This window comes from Callospermophilus lateralis, unplaced genomic scaffold, assembly GCF_048772815.1.
Source record: "Callospermophilus lateralis isolate mCalLat2 unplaced genomic scaffold, mCalLat2.hap1 Scaffold_309, whole genome shotgun sequence".
NCBI lineage: Eukaryota > Metazoa > Chordata > Mammalia > Rodentia > Sciuridae > Callospermophilus > Callospermophilus lateralis.
The window spans coordinates 469,662-489,176 of NW_027513711.1; the positions used below are offsets into that span (position 1 = coordinate 469,662).

At 34.9% G+C, this 19,515-nt stretch overlaps 1 non-coding gene across 1 annotated transcript; it reads left to right on the forward strand.

Moving 5' to 3' along the window:
- Positions 1-4,411: 4,411 nt before the first annotated feature.
- Positions 4,412-4,543, forward strand: LOC143640487 (small nucleolar RNA SNORA72). Its single transcript, XR_013154955.1, has one exon. It is a non-coding gene; the product is annotated as a small nucleolar RNA SNORA72 (small nucleolar RNA).
- Positions 4,544-19,515: the final 14,972 nt, after the last annotated feature.

Sequence of the window (19,515 nt, forward strand, 5' to 3'; positions counted from 1 at the left end):
AAAAACAGGTGTCAGTGCATAAAGAGTGAGTTTTTAGAAATTGAAATAAGAAGAGGTTGTAGTTTTTATTAATGTGGAAAGATCTATGATGGCAATGGAAATGAATGTATGAGAAAGGTCAAGAGCTTGGCTCCTTGGAGAAGTATTTAGGGACTAAGGTACCAGTGATTTGTACTAATCATTTAGTACATGGGTATACATGGGTATACCATGGGTATACCATGGTAAATGGGTAGACATTTACATCACAGAAGTTTTTTAGAAGAGTGCTAAAAAAGAAACTGGCAGTGAGCCAGAGTTATATTCAAGACAAAAGAACTATGAAAAAACACAATACAATGAAGGCATAGCTGGTGATATATTACAATGTCAGAAAGAAGTGGGTAGGATATGAGAATGTTGATGTTGAACCAAGAGGCAACTACCTGTCTTTAGGTAGAAGGGTGAGGAGGGTGCAAGAGAAAATTGCTACCCCTTGAGAGTGCTACAAGGCAACCAGTGTCCTCAGGAGAAAATATGGATTCAGTTATACTAGGAAGGTAAAGGAACAAATTTAGAATATGAGGCATCTAGCTGTAAAATGACTGTGACTTCCAGAAACAGAGTGAGAAGATCTAGAAATTAAGAAAGGAGTAAAGATCAGAGTAGACATGTTCTCATGCCTCATGGTGCCCAGTCTGAGAAATGAGGGATAATCTGTTGTGCTTTAGGAATATTTGCAGCAAATTAAGGTAATACCATATAAAGTTGATATTAAGGGTCTCAAAGGAAATAGGGAACAACTTTGAGTACAAGAGCTAGAGGAGGCATAGATGCCAGAATAAGGGACAGCTTGTCAATACATAGATGGCTGGCCCTTTGGTTGAGACCTCCAAACAATCTATTCTATGGAGGAAGGGTTGAGTTCTCAAACTTCCACTTCTTCTTTAATAGTTTTAGGAACTCTTTGGGAACCTTGTGCGGCTTATATATTTAGAATTGGAAAGCCCAAGAGAGCTAGGCCGGATCCCTGAAACAGGGACTATGAATAAATGGGGAGAGAAGACATGGTCCTCCTGAATACAACAAAAGAAAATAAAATGTGTTTCACCATTTAGTGAAATAAAACGTGTTTTGTAAATCTTGACCAGAGAAGATCAAACCAGGTTTGAAAATTTCTAGAACATGTGGCTTGTGATAGGCAGCGTATATGCATGAGGGAAGACGACCAAGAGAGAGCCACACACAGAGCCAACTTGGAGAGAAAACCAAAAGTCAATGAGAAGTAGAATATGCAAATTCTTAGAGCAGCTTTAATGTAAATCATTTCCTATGCCTTTTTTAGACAAGGTTTTAAACATATCTGTTTATGGATGTAGCATATGATCAAATGGGCTTTTTTTTAATGTTTAAAATTAAATGAGAGGTTAAAACTTTAAAATTTACTTCTAGAGATTAAAGCTACATTATTTTATTCACTCTCTAACCATAAGGAGAAACATGTGCCCATGTAGATCTAAAACTCCCAGTGAACAGATATATTTCAAAAAGATTAAAGGCTTGTCGATTTGCAGAAATTCATTTAAATTTTTCAGGGAGCACATGGAAAATTATTTGAGTTGGTTAATGGAACATGACAAATCAATTCCATCTTTTCCATCTCACTGGCATATAAAAGCAAACAAAACCAAACTGATTTCATGAAAATTCTGAAAATTGTGATGGGCAGACATATAACATTGGTAAGGTTTAGAAGAGGATGAAAAGAAATTCTTTCCCCTCCCTCATCTACCTGAGTTCTGAAGATAAGAGAAATAGAACAGATGGAGGCCAAAATATAACAATTGCACTTGGGAAAACTTGGGAGAAAAACGAGGTTGAGATCAAATGGTTTCAAATGGTTTCTAATTATTGGACTCCAAAGTTTAAAATGCTTACTAACCCAGTAAAGATAGTGCTGGAAAGATCCTTGGTATTAGGAACAGAGAATACCTGACATGTGGAACCAAATCACCCCCAGAAGACCAAGGGAAAGAGAAGTGGGCTTTTTTTTTTCAACATAAAACACAGTCCCAACAGCCAGGGTTTGGGTTGTTCTACTTTAAAAACTTATTTAATTTTTATATTATAGTGTAGTCAATTATCCAAAACTTAGCAACTAGAAATAACATTTTGTTATATCTTGCAACACCTGCTCCCTTTGGTGCTGACTGGGGTCATGTGGGTGACATTCAATTGGTAGGATGATTAAAGGGTTCAAAATAGATTCACTCACATGCCTGACCTTAGCAGAAACTGTTGGAAAGTTGTGTTCATTATGACCTTTCCTCCCTCCATGCAGTCTCAAGGTTTCTGCACATGATTTATTCAGCAAGGTAATTGGAGTTCTCACATTGAGAATCAAGACTGTAAAGGCAAGAATTCCAAGACCCAGAAAATGCAAATGCTAGTCTCTTAAGGGATAGGACCAGAGATGGGCACAATATTGCTTTGATTCTACTCTGTTTGCCAAAGCAGTCAGAAGGCCATGCAGGTGCAAGGGGAGAAGTCATAGAATAGTGTAGATATGGTCTGTTTCCCAAAGTTTCATGTATGGAAAGCTTAGTCCTCAGTGTGGCGACATGACATCAAGGTGTAGAACTTATAAGAAGTAGGGCCTCATGGAAGGTAATTAGGTCATGAGTCCTTGATCCTCATTAATGTATTAATGCTTTTTGTCAGGTGGGTTAGGTCTCATTGACTGAACTAGTTCCTAAGGAATGAGTTATTATAAGGGATTGTGGCTCCATCCTTGAATCTCTTTCCCATATGGTAGCTCACTAGCTTTAACCTCTCCTGCCATTCTGATATCACCTGATCACCTACCATTAGGCCCTACCAGAGCTGAGAAGATAGCTGGCACCATTCTCCTGAAGCTCTACAACTATGAGCTAATTAAAACTTACCTTTATAATTTACCTGGCTTCAGGTATTTTTTTTGTATCAATAAATATGGATTAAGGTAATGCATATATGTCATTACTCCATGAGAGGAATGTAAAAAAAAAAAACAACTTATGGCCATCTTTACAAGGTCATAATTTGCCCACTGACCACACACAAAACACATTCACAACTTCTGTTCTTTGAAGTTCTCATTGCCTTATTGTTAGGTATGATGTGTAAATGCCACTAGGACTGGAATTTACAAATTTTTTTTTAAATTGAGAAATAGTCTGTGGGAAAACATTAAATTTACTTTTTATAAGAGCTATTAGGTAAACAATGAGAGTGAGAAAAAAAGGACAATTTAATAATTCACTATCCCTTTTTATTTATTTTTAATAATATATGCAAATAAGTTTTTCAAAACTATTTATCCTGTTTTATCCTTTTCACCTGATTAAAATACACTCAAAACTAGTATGGCTGATAGAAGTGTAAATTACTTTGTCACAAGAGGGCAGAATTTTCAAATGTATTAAAAATAAATGCCAGTGCTTCAAATAATTCTGAAGCTAGGTTAGCTTACATTAGAAATGAGAAAAAAAGAAAACCAAAGCAAAATTAACCCTTCAAAGTAATTATTTTGACAGGCTACTTTTAAATTATTGATAAGTGGATTTTGAATTTAAAATATTTTACATCAATAAAGTAAAATAAGCAGAAAACCAATTTTTAATCACAATAAAATTTTATTATTTTAAATGTTTTATGAAAATGCAAAATTCTGTGGAAATAGTATATTAGATTGTGAATCTAGAATAAGGAAAATGATGTAAAATTGTTTTAAAGCAAAGTAGTTCAATGAAATAGAATAAAAGATACAGAAAAATAAATTAGAACTTCTTATATAATAAAAGAGTCATTTTAATTATTTGGAGAATAAACAAGGCTAGATCCTTAACTTATGCCACACAATAATATTAATTCTAGGTAGATAATACATTTAAATGTTAAGATGAGAATTTGTGAATATTCACATAATAATTTAAAAGTTTCCTGAGTCTCTCACACAAGTCATTCATCAAGATGGAGGCAATGGTGACTTGGGCACATATTGCAAATTCTCCAGTTTGTTTGCAGTTACCTTTGCAAAACTGAAGGCAAAAGACAAAGAATCTATATTTTCAAGAATTATAAATGCCAATCATTACTGTTCCTTCCATATAAGTTCTTCTTAAAAATAATTAAGAAAACTATGAACATTCAACAGAAAAAAGTAGACAAAGAATACAATTCACCCAGACAAGGAAATTACCAATAAGCAAGAAAAAAGATTCCACATTCTTTCCTCAGAAATTTCATTTATAATAAAGTATATGAAAATTTAAACAACAACAAAATGGTTTTTTTTATTAGACTGGTGATTGGGAAATACTAAAGAAGCTAAATTTCTAGTGAGAGTTCTGTTGGAAAATGAGCTGTTTCATAAACAGCTGGTAGAAATCTAGTGCAAATATTCTCACTGTTCTGATTTTGTAGTAATCAGGACAGGCTAAACATGTGCTGTATTAGAACCATGCATTTGTCCTCAGACCTAGTTTATTCTTTAGATCTGGTTTTATAAATGCTGGTGATAAACCCTATCTGATTTATTATATGATGTTTTAGTGTGGCCACACAATGGCTATGATTGTAAGTTATCTTTGATCTACCTTAAGAAAAATAACAGAACAGCTAGTGTAATAACTTGCAAATAATCAGGCTAAGTTGCAGACTTATCTAAAGAACATGTAACCAAAATAGGGAAATTTTGCTACTACCAGTTGCCAGTACATGTATTGTAAAATTAGTGTTTTTATTTTGTAGGTGATTCTGATATCATTAGAAGCATGCCAAAACAGACTGGTAAAAAGTAAAACATGGAAAAATTTTCTTTGATAAAGCTTGGCAGAAATTGTTAAAAGAAAAGAAAAGAAAAGAAAAGAAAAAGAAAGAAAAGAATAGAAATCTAAATTACCACTCTTTTTCTGAAGAGAAAACCAGGACAAAGAATATTAAGCAACATACCATAAGTGACAGATAAGAAGTAATAGAAATCAGATTTTACTACAGAGATTGCTACCAGATGATCTATTATCTTTACTTTTTAAAAATGGGATTTAGGGATATATTATTTAGAATCTAAATCAAAGGCTTAAGCCATAATAGAGAATTAATGTAAAACTGCTGATTTTAGGAAAAATTTTGAACCAGGGTCTCGAATGCCTTATTGCTTTCTATGGTTTCTGCTTTCTCTCCATAATATATTTAGCTACCCACCATATCTAAATAGATATGTATAAACAGATATCTACATAATTTACATGTAAATTCATTCTGTAAAGAGCTTCAAGTATTTCACTTATCCACAACATGAAAAATACAGCTACTGAGAATGACTAAATCTGCATTTACTGTTTTTTTTTTTTTTAGAAGAATCAACCATTATTAGCCCTACTTGGACTGGTGCTAATTCTGTTACTGTTGGTCAAAAACAAGAGATGGCAGGAAAGATTGATTGGCTGGGATTCGGTCATGTACATTTAGTTCCTTCAAACATATGTAATCTAAGGAAGCTGTGCCATTATTAATAGTTAATATACTGTAGAATATGTTGAGGAGGATTGGTATTTATTTATTTATTTTTGTAGTACAAGGGTTGCCACTTTTTAATTTTTATTTTGAGATGGGGTCTCCCTAAACTGCCAACGTTTTCCTTCAACTAGAGATCCTCCTGTATCAGCCTCTTGAATGTCTAGGATTACAAGACATTATGCCTGACAGGAATTGGTTTTTAAGTGAGATTATTCAATGTGAGGCAATCCAAGGAAAGCATGCAGACATAATCAGGTTTCTGAATTTCAGAATTAAGGACCAGGTGCTGAACTATGCTGAATTCAATGATTCTACAATGTAAGGGCTTTTGAAAGCCAAGCTCTCTAGCCAACAACTCTGCCTTATATTGTATTTTTCTTTCAAGCTTCAATAAAGTCATGCTTCAATTTCAGATTTGTTTAAGCAAGAGACATAAAGCTTTAACTGGGCAAAACAAATAAGTGAATTGTTTTAAAGTAGTTAAGAATATGGCATTTCATTTTTTACTCATCTTAATAGGAAGTAGTTTTTTTAATTTAAAAATTTATTTAAATTCTGTTTGTTTTGTTTTTTGCTACTGATATCTGTCTTCTTAAAAAAAACCCCACTGCATTAGTTCTTTGCAAATATCTTGTCTATATTTTCTAAATAGTGCATACAATATGGAGAAAATACAACTGAATCTTGTGGAAATGTGGATCTGAAATAGAATGATTAGGCTATCAAAGAATAAAAAAGTAATTTTATCATATATAGCTGTTTCACACAGAATATTGTATGAAACCTCCATTTAACTTACCCAAATTTAATAGATTCGAAATTTGGACTAAATTACTGTACAGTCTTTGCATCGAGCCACATCTTTAGAAACGTTATGTTCAGATTTATACCAAGGAAGAATGATGATAAAATCAATTCCAAAAAATAGGTAATCATGATAATGGTTCAGCATATTTCCATTCAAAAGCACTGTCCCAGAATTGCAGACCCTGAAAGCAAATCTTTAGCACCAAACATATGGTATTATACTGAGGCACTGGAACAAGTTCCATGAGACTTATATTCTGACTCTTCTCTTTAGAAAAAGGCATGTGTCTTTGGACAAATGAACTTGGGCTTCCTCTTCTCTGTGGTATCATTCTGGAGACTAATGTCTGCCACATAATAGCCTGAATAGGTAGTAATTATGGTGATTATTAACCTTTTTCCGGGTCAGTCCTTTTGCTTCATTCTTTCATTCATCTATTCAGCTATTTATTAGTATCTACTCCTGACATTGGATAATGAACATTTCTGGTGATAAACAAAGAAAATTTGATTAATGTTCTTTTCCTATTATTGCTTAGTTCTTTGAAACAGTTCAGTGAATTTATTGCCAGTGTTCCTCAGAAAAGTACACTATGATATCCGGCACAAATTCTTTCATCTGGTTCCCAACTACTTCTGTGGTACAGTGTATCAGAATGATTGTCAAAATTATACTTTGATGGGGAAGGAGAGGGGTAGAAGCTGTTGTTTAGGTAACTGGGGGGTTTGTGGGAGGAAAGTGGTGAAGGGTATCAGTCCGTCAGAAATGTAGACCTAAGATTCCGTCACCTGTAGCTGCTTCTCCATTTTCATGTACAACACACAGTCTGATCTTCTGAGCTTTTATTTATTATATAAATATTATATATAATATAGTTAAAATATTTTTACACCTTTATGACTTACAAATAACAATTTGATACATGTATATGAGGTATAAGGATCAAATAAGAGTAATGAAAATTTTCATCTCATTAAATATTAATTATTTCTGTGGGTTGCAAACATTCTTATTGTTCTAGTTATTTTAAAGTCTATCAAAAATTGCTGTAACCAATCATTACCCTCCTTGGCTATAGAAAACCAGATATAATTACTTTTCTTTGAACTTTAGTGACTCTTATCTAATGTCTTCCCCCTCCTTCTCACTCTATTCCACTCTATCATTCTATGAGAGACATTTTAGTTTTTTTTAAGTGGGTTTAAACTCATGGTGTTTGTCTTTGTCTAGCTTATTTTATTTAACACAATGACCTCCAGTTCCATCCATGTTGCTATAAATGACAGGATTCAGCCTTTCTATGACTGAAAACATTCCATTGCATTTATTTGCCCCATGTGTCTTCTCCATTCATCTACTGATATATACCCTGATTGATTCTGGATCTTGACTATTGTAACTAGAACTACAAAGAATGTTTGGAATACAGGTATTTCTGATCTGATAATTTAGTTTTCTTTTTTAACATTCTTACTATGGAGATACCAATATTTTTATTTTCTGAATATGGTATTTATCTTAATCACTTTTACTACTGTGCATTTATTTTGAGGATGGAAGTTGGAGCAAATTACTCATTGATTTGTACTAAAATATCTTGTGACAGGGTCCTGACCTTTGCCACCATCTAGAAATGGACTTTTAAACACAATTAATTTTTTAAAAACTAAAATTATTATTTTAAGAATTTCTAGTTAATAGAACACACTTTTTTTTAGACCAAAGTATTGTATAGGTATTTGGATTTTTTTTTAAAGTACAGTACTTGTCTGGACTTAAAGGCTTGGGTTAGTTGAAGCAAAATGCCTTATCATAATAAATGTTGCTTAAGAGTTACTAAATTTTTACCAATTAGTAATTTTTTTTTCAAAATATAATGCCAGATTCTTTATATAAACAGGAAAGTTTATTTGTTATTAAAGGACCCAAAACACATCAAAATGGTATAAGGATTTTATTAAACCGAAAACATCTGAACAAACAGAAGCCACAGGAAGAAACTTTATCTCAATTTCCCTTTCCTGACATCCAAAACCACCCAAACTTACAGCTTCCATAAATCCCCCACTGAGGGAGGTTCCTGTTCAACTTTTAGACTGATCTCTATTACTGGATGTGAATAATCAGCTGCTATAGTTCATCCATTAGAGGAGTTCCTGGCCAGGAAGAAGGCTGCCAATCAGCACTGGTATGAAAAATTGTGTAAGTGAGCCCAGCAGCACTTCCAGACTTTCCCCCTGAAGCCCTTAACACCCTTTCCTTTGTTAAGTGGGTAGACAAGCACTTGCACCTGGCTGTTTGGGAAGCCACTCCTCACAGAGTACTGCACCTGTGTGAATTAAACTTTTATCCTGTATGACTGCTAATTTTTGTACCTTGACAGAGTCACCAGGTCAAACATAATTCTGAGTGTTTCTGTGGAGGTGTCTGAGATGAGCTTAACATTTTAGTTAATTGATTGAGTAGAGCAGATTGCTCTCCATAATGTGAGTAGGCCTCTTGCAGTCAGTTGGAGGCCTGAATGGAAAGAACTAATCCTGCCTGAAATATTAATTTTTCTGCTTGGCTGCCTTTATGCTGAAACAACAGTATCTTCAGGCCTTCGGACTAGAGCTACATTATTGACTTTCCTGGTTCTCAGGTCTTCAGACTGAGATCTCTTTTGACTGCCCTGAGTTTCTAGCTGGTCTATTGACAATCTTGAGACTCGTCAGTATTCATGATTGTGTGAGCTAACTCCTTATTATAACTCTCTTTACCCATAAAAGTGCACACTGATTCTCTGAAGAACTCTGATAAATCCTGCTAATCTATCTATTTATTGTCAATCAAATTGTGGACCCTGACCACCCAGAAGTGATTTAGCAGGGAAATATTTTCCCTCCAAATGTTTTGAGAACAAGGAAAGTTGTCAAAGTATGGTCAGGACTTCCTGCTTATTCTGGAGGCTGCAGATGAAATCTAGGGAACTCTGATAAAACTGAAAAAGCTAAGCTTTCTCACAGGTCATTCTGCTGGGTCTCTGCTCAGAATCTGGTGGAGCAAGGTAAAAACAATCTTTACTTGCCCTTTACAAAAGAGGAATTTCCAAAATTTAGATTTACAATTTTTTTATTGTTATTGTTTAGAACAAGTTCTTTGACTGTTCTGACTTGGTTTGATTAGTACTTCAGAGGCTTCCAAGAGATAGCCACTGTATCCATTTGTCTCTCTCTTGTGCTATTGTTCTGTCTTATACTAAGTGTACTTTGTTATAAAAAATGAGAATCAAAGGGTAAAACACAGTCAAAGGTACTATATGTATATTGTTTTAGTTGGCCTCACAGACACATTATCTAGAGGGAAAATACAGACCTATCCCATCAGTAGCCCCCAAACCTCTTTCTTGAGATGAAATTGAAGAACTGGTTTAATTATAGATTTCCTTTTACAACAGGGTGTTCTTATTCTCACCTTTTCACCCCACACTACTTCAGTCTTTTCAGTGAAGAAATAAAGGACATTGGATTCAGGAGGAAGTCAAATCTATTAATTTGTGCAAAAAGTATGAACCATAAACTCTTTCATGATCCCTCACTACTCCATGGTCTTTGCCATGGCCCTTACTTCAATCCAGCTCTCATTCCTCTTCAGTGATGGAGATCCCCAGTCTATTCCACATGATTGCCTTACATCTATAGAAGTGTGCTCAAAGCTGAAAAAATTATTCTCTCAGATACTTCCTTAGACTTAACCCTCTTCTTCAATATCCCTTGCAAATGAAATTTTTAGGGAAACACAATCTGCTGGCTGATTCATGGATCAACTTGTTTGGACCAAGAAACACCAAGATTGCTGCTAAAACATTATTTCTTAGTGTTGGTGAGACTGTTTCTAAAAGAAATAGCATTTTAATTGGTAGTCTGACAGAAGAAGATCGTCTTTGCTGATAGGGGTGAACATCATCCAATTTGTTGAGGGCCCGAATAGTATAAAAGGGTTGAAGAATGAATTTGCACCCTGTATAAATTAAGACATTCATATTCCCTGCTCACAGACACTGGAACTCTGGGTTTTCAGGCCTATGGACTTGAATTGGGATTGACACAACTGCATCCCCCACCCCCAACACACATTCATACACCATTTTCAAGCCTTTGGACTGGGACTTAGACTTAGATCCTTATCTCTCCTGGTTCTTGGGCCTTTAGACAGACTGAATTATACTGTTGGTTTCTTGGTTCTCCAGCTTGCAGATGGCAGATGATGGTGTCTCCGGCCTCTATAAACTTGAAAGCCAATTCCTATAATAAACACCTCTCTCTCTCTCTCTCTCTCTCTCTCTCTCTCTCTCTCTCACACACACACACACACACACACACACACTCACACACACACTTATACAGACATGGACTAAGTAACATATCCATCAGCAGTGAACCATATATAAGGCAACAGTCCCATAGGATTACAATGGAACTGAAAAATTTCTATTGCCTGCTGACATTGCAGCCATTGTAACATCATTGAGCAGACACACATGATGTATTACTTGTGTAAACAGACCTTCTGCCTTCCAATTGTATAAAGGCATAGCACACGACAATTATATACAATATAAAATATGTGTTAATGATAACAACGAGGTCACTGTCTTATGTATTCATTATTCTATGTTTTTATTGTTATTTTAGAGTGTACTTCCTCTATTTAAAGAAAATAGTTAACTGTATCTAACCTCAGGCAGGTCCTTTAGAAGGTATTCTAGAAGTCATTGCTATTATAAGAGGTGATAGCTTCATGCATGTAATCATCTCTGAAAACCTCCCATTGGTAGAAGAGATAGAGGTAGAAAGCAGTAATAGTGATGATCCTAACCCTGTGTCTGCCTAGGCTAATTCATATCTCAGTTTATAAACCAAAAAAAAAAATTAAAGCTTATTGAATATGACAAAAGAATATTTTTGTAAAGACGTGCATTGTTTTGTTTCATTACAAAAGTCAAAATTTGTAAGTTTAAAAAAGTAAAATATTTTGATAAACTAAGTTTAATTTATTTAGCATTAAAGAAAATTATTTAATACATTTACTGTAACTTCAATGTACATGGTTAACAAAGTCTACAGTAGTGTGATGGTTTGGAAGTGAGGTGTCCCTCTAAAAGCTCTTGTGTGAGACAAATCAAGGGTCAGAGGAAAAATGATTGGGTTATGAGAATACTAATATAATCAGTGAATAATTTCCCCTGATGGTATTAACTGAGCTGGGAAAACTGGGTGGTAACTGAAAGCATGTAGGTTGTGGCTGGACGAGTGGTCACTGGGGGCATATATTTTGTATCTGGTGAGTAGAATCTCTCTGCCTCCTGATCATCATATGAATTGTTTACCTCCACCACAGTCTTCTACCATGATTTTCTGCCTTATCTTGGGCCTAGAGGGATAGAGCCAGCTGTCTATGGACTGAGACCTCTGAAACCATGAACCCTTAAACAAACTTTTCCTCTTATAAAATTGTTCTTGTCAGGTCTTTTAGTCACAGCAGCAAAAAAAAAAAAAAAGAAAAAAAAGCTATCTAAAACAAGTAGTCAATGGTAACAGCCTAGGCCTTCACATTTACTCATGAACATAGTACTCACTGAGTCACCCAAAGCAAATTCCAATCCTATAAGCTGTATTCATTGTGTCTTAATAAATGTAGCCATTTTCATAATTTGTACCCTGCTTTTACTGTATCTTCTCTGTATAGACACAAAAATAACATTATGTTACAATTGTCTATAGCATTAGGTATTCAGCCTAGCATGCTGTACCAGTGTATAGCCTAGGAGCAACGGTCTATACCATATAGCCTAGCTATATAATAAGTTATTCCATGTATTTATTTGTACACATGCTCTGATATTTGCACAATAATAAAAAATGCCTAATTACAGTTTCCTCAGAATGGATCTCCATCATTAAATGACATATGACTATATATCTGTAGATAACATATATTCATACATTTAGCCACACATGTATCCTATTGGTTTTGTTTCTTCCGTGTACTCTAATGTATATAATAACTGGTTACACAATAGTTTTTTCACAAGAAACCCCTGAGGCATACTCTTTGCCTTCTCTAAGATCAGCTCATTGTCAAAATCCTAGTTTTACTAGCTCTTATACTTTGTCAAAGGAGAAAATAACCATATTTACTGATTCCAGACATAGTTTTGAAGTTTTGCATGTTATTGGGACAATTACAAGTCTTAGATTCTTGGCCTTTGCCAGCACTCCTATTGCTAGTGGACATAAATATGCTGACCTATGATAGACTGTTCATCTTCCTACTGAACTTGCTATTGTTCAGCACACACCAATAAAACTAATAATCTCTAAGAAGCAATGGGGCTAAAAAGCTGATGAAAGTATCCTGCATTTGTCTTTGATATTACTATCAGGCAAGTGTTGAACAACCTGAAAAAGACAAATGGCTATCAAAGGCTGCCAAACAATGATTAGATGTGTTTATTATACATTGGAACAAATGCACATGCTGTAGCTCCCTATCCTTTGACTTTTATCTCCCATCTAATAGGACATATGTAAAAAAGAGAGGAGGTCAGGAAACTTAATGAAAATTGGTTCTGTCCTAAAATCCCAAACATTCTGACCAAGCCACTTCCCAATGCATTGTTTGTTAATCTCAACAAGTTTCTGGAAGTTATCATCATATTTCATGGAATTATTTAAGACAGATTCTGCTCTTGGCAGTAGTCCAAGTATACTCTAAAAATTTATCTCCAGCCTTTGCATATTCTTACTCTTTGGTTATTGTCTGTCTGTTTGGTGGACTAACTGAAACTATCAAACCAGATATGCTGATTCTAAAATAGTGGTGAAAAAAATAAAAACTGAGGTTTTCCCTTATTTTGGCATTCCTTTATAGATCAAATCAGATCAAGCCATGTTACTGTAGAAATAATTTTGATGAAAAATACTAGGGTAGTCATTGAAATTTAATATCTCCTATCATTCTCAAACCTCAGAAGCAGAGAAGCATTACCTCTCTCCTCTTTCTCCTTTTATAAAAATCCAGTCCAACGCTGGGTGTGGTGGCACATCCCAGCAGCTCTTGAAGGTGAGGCAGGAAGAACCCAAGTTCAAAGTCAGCCTCAGCAACTTAGTGAGGCTGAAACAACTTAGCAAGATCTTGTCTCAAAATAATGAAAGAACTAGTGCCGCAGCCGGGCTGGCTGGGCAAAATAACCGGGGGGTGACGAATGACTTGTGTACGTTGATGCAGCAGGAATGGAAGCCCTTTATTGTAGGATAACAGAGGTATTTATACATTTTGCACAGCTTATCTAATTAGCATAAACTAGATACAGCAGTCAACCAATCAGGAATCTTCACACTTAATGGCTCGCTTTTGTTACTTTACAAACTATTCCCTCTGGCATTTTGCCAGGCGCCATCCAGACTTGTTTACAGACTCTAACAAACTAGGAATGTGGTTCAGTGGTTAAGTGCATGCCCCTGGGTTCAATCCCTGGTACACTCACACACATGCAAATCTAGACTACCCAAATAGGAGACATGGATTCACCCTGTTTGAATTAGCTTTTGGTTGTCCTATAGCCAGGCATCTCTAAGCCTCTCATTCCAGGATTAAGCAAGCATTATTGGATTTTCAATGAAGAGTTGTTATGATGTCTATTTATATACTATATATATATATATATATATATATATATATATATATATATATATATATGTATATATATGCTTGGAATGTATCATCAACAGGTATAAAAAGTGTGGCTTCTACCCACTGACAAATTCTGCCATCTTTTTCAATGAGGAGATAGAGTACATATCAAAGTTTCTATTTATTTATTTTAAATAAATGTTATAGTGTATATTTAAGGTATACAACAGAGGGCTATGGGACACATAGAAATGGTACAATAATTACTATAGTGAAGCAAATTACTGTGTTCATCATCTCATAGTTACCTTTGTGTGTGTGTGTGTGTGTGTGTGTATGTGTGTGTGTGTGTGTGTGTGTGTGTGTGTGTACGGCAAACTCTACTCATTTAGCAGAAATCCCTAATGCAATTCAATTTTTCCAACTATGGTTTCTCATGTCGTACACTAGTCTCTAGACTCGTGCATCCTAAATCTTTGTAATTTCTATCCCTTGACCTATATCCATTGTTCCATTTCCTCTGAATCCTAACCCAGGTAACTGTTCTCTAAACTCTGTATGTTTGACTTCTATTTTGGATCCCACAATCAGAGAGATTATGAAATATCTTTCTTTTTTGTCTGGCTTATTTCATTTAGCATAATGTTTTCTAGGTCAATTCATGTTGTGACAAATGTCAGAGTCTCCTTTTTAAGGCTCAATAATATTCCATATTAAACATACACACACCACAGTTTCTGTATCATTTGTCCACCGATAAACACTTAGATTGTTTGCATATCTTGGATATTGTGAATAATGCTGAAATGAACATGGGAGTACAGATATCGCATCAAGGTGCTAAATACATTTCCTGGGGGTGTATACCTAAAAGGACAATTGCTGATGCACATGATAGTTCAATTTTTAATTTCTTTAGGAATAATCGCCTACTTTTTTTTCCACAATAGCTGCATTAATCTACATTATCACCCACAGTGCGAAAGGGTTTTTTTTTTCTCCACATAGCTAATATTTGTTCTTTCCTGATGTTTTGGTACTAGCTATCCTACTGGCTGTGAGGTTATATCTGACAGTACTTTTGATTTGCATTTTTTTCATGAGTAATGTTAAGCACCTTTTCATTAACATCTGACTATGTTAGTGTCTTTTTAGATAAATGTGTATATTAAAATCCTTTCCCATAAGTTTTTTTTCTGTTATTGAATTGTATGTTTCCTTCTAAAATTTAGACATTAGCCCCTTTTTAGATATATGGTTGTAAAGAAATCTTTCCCAAATGGTAGATTACTATTTTATTTTATTGACCCTTTCCTTTGCTATGCAGAAGCATTTTAGCAGTACTGAGTATTGAACGCAGGGGTGCTCTCCCACTGAGCTGTATCTCCAGTACTTTAAAAAAAAAATTTAGATCTAGGTACTAAGAGTTGAACCCAGGAGCACTTTTTCCAGTCCTTTATTTTTTATTTTGGGGCATTGACCCACCAAATTTCCTAGGCTGGGCTTGAATTTGTGATCCTGCTACTTTGGCCTCCCAAGTCACTGAGATTACAGATGTGCTCCACCATCTCAGCATGGTCTACATTTCATTGAGGTAAAATTACTGGAAGGAAATTTCTTCCTTTGAATTGAAAACATAAATGGCATTGAACTGTTCTTAAGTAAAAAATACCAAATAAATACTATAATCATTCTCTATAATTTGACTGCAAAGTAGGTTTCTTTCAGTTCTCTAATAATATCACAGGGAAAGAGAATGACATTTAGATGGATATTTACTCAATCACAGGAAAATATTCCTGGGCTTAAGGATCTACCAAGGGAACATGGAATAGAGCTTACCTATTCTTATCTTTCCTGGTGACCAGAAATATAGATGAGTACATTTAAGATCTGGAGTATCCTGATTGGGTAATATTTCCTCTGTGGAGGCTAAGCTGAAGGTTTCCTCTACCTTCTATTTCTCAATTTGATTTTGCTATTGTAGCCTGATGGAGGTACAGGGAATACGGAAATATATAGATGTTAATACAGCTGATGATAAATGTCATAAGTCACCAGACCTCATCCTTGTGGGTCACAGATTCTAGCCTGACCTTGGTCATGTTCAACCTTGATCTCTTTATTTGTTATGACAATGAAGTATATAAAAGGTTATTACTCAAGTGGTCAGGGCAATGTAGACTCAGATACCTGGTGCCACTTTCTTCACCAGATATCCTGCCTTAAATGCCAAAGTGTGAGGTCCTTTGTACACAAACATCACAGTATAGATGTACCAAGTAAGTCATACTAGAAAACTCACTTTTGAACTGAAACATCAAGCTTCATTCAATAATGTGGATAGTTTTTCCAAATTGAGGACTTATGATTTAGAAAGAACAATTATAAGAATTTACAAAGCAATTATCTAGATACTTAATGTCTCTATGTGGTTCTTTGAAGCTTCCAGTTGTACTCTGAAATCATCCCATCTCAGATACACTGACTACCCAACAAGGAGAAGGTTGTGCAGTCTGCAGTGAACACTTCTGATTGTTTTTAAATCAGAATGGACAAGTAGCATCTGATTTACACCATTTCAAAGATGGTAATATTCTATATGACATTAAGGAGACATAGCCATTTAATTGCATTGACCCATTCCCAGAACTAGAAGACTGCTTCAATGGGGGTGGGGAAATGTGTTTAGATTTGTTCCTTCTTGCTTATTCATTCTTTTAATCTATATTATTATTTTTCTTTTCAGATATCATACAATATAAATATGAACTTGACTTTTCTTTCCATAGCAATTGGTTCAGCTCTTTGTGAAACTTCTTGTGAAGTTTCAAGTAGGGGAAATGAAGTAACCACCAACTCACCAGAATGGCATAAAAATGACTTTAAGTTGAAAACATATGAACAAACAACAGTCATTGAAAGAAACCTTTCCAAGCTTATCTTCATGGAGTTAACCAGAGCCTTCTGAATGCACAGCTGCCAAAAATCTCCCTCTTTGACTCTTAGCCCTGGAAGATGAGAGTTCACTTGCCATAAATCCTTCCCTGGTGAGCTCCCAGCCAGGAAGCAGACTGCCCATCAGCGTCTGGGTGTAAAATGGAAGGCTCCCAATGGAACCTGCCATATGTTACCACTGAAACCCCAAACTCATTGTCTTTAGTTAAGTTTATATATAAACCTTTACCCTGGCTGCCCTTGGAGCCACTTTTTATAGAGTTTTCTCATATGCTCTAAACTTTTCTGTTAATCTGTCTGTTTGGGACTGTGATCTAACTTTAATTGTAGGTAATTTTTCTGATTTTGCCACTTCCTCATGCATTAGATATTGATTTATAAAAATTAGAAAATATGAGAATATGCATACTGTCTAATTTTGTTCTCATATTTAAGATTCTTGCAGCATAGTAGAATGGATTCAGGCTTACTTAAAAGTGAACAGATTTTGAGAGTGAGAGATTAAAAATTGGAAAATAAAATCCCCAAAGTTAAATAATTTTAATAATTCTTAACTCAAATATACAGCATTGGGGAAAACTGATAACTCAAAATTTTATAGGATGGTGACAGCTATTTCCAGGCATATTTTATATTTTTTATATATGTATTTTTTTTAGTTGTTTAGATCTTTTATTTTATTTATTTATGTGCAGTGCTGAGGTGCGAACCCAGGGCCTCACACATGCCAGGGAAGTGCTCTACTGCTGAGCCACAACTCCAGCCCCTATTTTATATTTTTTAATAATGAAATACACCATGGTAAAGGTGACTTTTCTAGTCTTCCATGTGTTTCAAGTTGGTTGACTTGTTCAAGTTAATACTGAGATACTGTATTAGCTTTTCATTGCTGTGAAAAAAAGGTGCCTGACATGAATAACTTAGAGGAAGAAAGATTCATTTTGACTTATAGTTTCAGAGATTTCAGTCCATGGTCAGCTGGCTCCATTGCAATGGGCCTGAGATGAGGCAGATCATCATGAGAAAGGTCATGGTGGAGGACAGCTGGTCAACTCATGGCAGCAGAAGGAGGGGGAAGAGAGAAAAAGAGAGGAAAGGGAGAAATGGAAAGAGATAGGTAGAGGGGCAGAGAGAGACAGATAAACAGGTAGATAGAGACAGATAAAGGGTAGGATGGGGAGGGAGACAGAGAGAGAGAGAGAGAGAGAGAGAGAGAGAGAGAGAGAGAGAGAGAGAAACAGGGACAAGATAAAGTCCCCAAGAGTAAATCCCCAAGGATGCACTCATTTTTACTAGGTCCCACTTCCTACACTGTCCACTACCTCCCAATAGTCCATTCAAATCGTTAGTCTCTCACTTAACCCACAGATGACGGCAGAGACCTCATGATATATTCACATCCCAAGGATTCCCACTTTGGATACTGCTGCATTTGGGACCACATCTTCAAACACATGAGTCTTTGTGGGACCCAACATATCTAAGTCACAACGTGCACTTTCCTGTCTGTGATGGAAGAATTTAACAAAAATATCTTGCAGTTCTAACATTTTAATTAATGTAATAGTATTTCAAGATATATTTCTTACACAAAGCTATTCTGAATTGCTAAGAAACATTTTTTTATATACTTCCAATAATACCAATCACAACAAAATAATTTAGGTTTAAGGTAAGTTACAGAATTAAAGAAAAGATTGAGGTGAAGGTGAAGCTAAGCTTTTTAAAGATATGCTATTTCCTAATTATGCAGAAGCCATTTTTCCCTTTGGCTTGATTCTAAATTGAAAAAAAAAATGTGAATGTAAAACGAGAAGAGTATGTGTTTCAAAAGCCAAGAAAACATAGTTAAAACTACATAAAGCACAGGTCAGGTTTTCATATTGATCAGATTAAAGTAGATTAATGTTTGTTCTAAATTCTACTATACTTAGTTAAATTCAGTTACTCCTTTTGTTAAAAACAGATCTTTATTCTTTTAAACAGTAAGTATCTATAAAGTGCTATTCAACATGCAAAAGAAACATTTAAGCATGGCCCTTCCTACTAAATTTGGTGCTCTACTCACAAAGGAGTTGCATGATTCTTTCAATTAGCTTTAATAAATATAATTCTTATCATTCTAATTTATGGTGGGCTATAAAATTAACAAAAATGTTTTAAAAAACCCCAATTTGTTTAATGTGTATTCTATCTTCTAAAATAAATGAACCCAAAATAGAAACATTTTTTGGACAATTAAGTATTAGATATCAAACATTAATGAAATATCATTCTATTTACTTATTAATTATCAAGATTTAAATACATTAAACATATTCTCTCAAACCTGGCTGGCAAAAGAGGTAGATAATGTAATACTTACACAGCCAACTTAATGTTCATTATAAACAAGTAAGAAGTAAAGAGGCAGGAATCCCCATTGAACTCATATAACAAGTTAATGACTCAAAAGCCAATCCCATGATAATAATCTTTCCTTTGGTATCACTGTCATATGTCTTCATTTGATAAAATAAACCTGAAGAACATTAAGG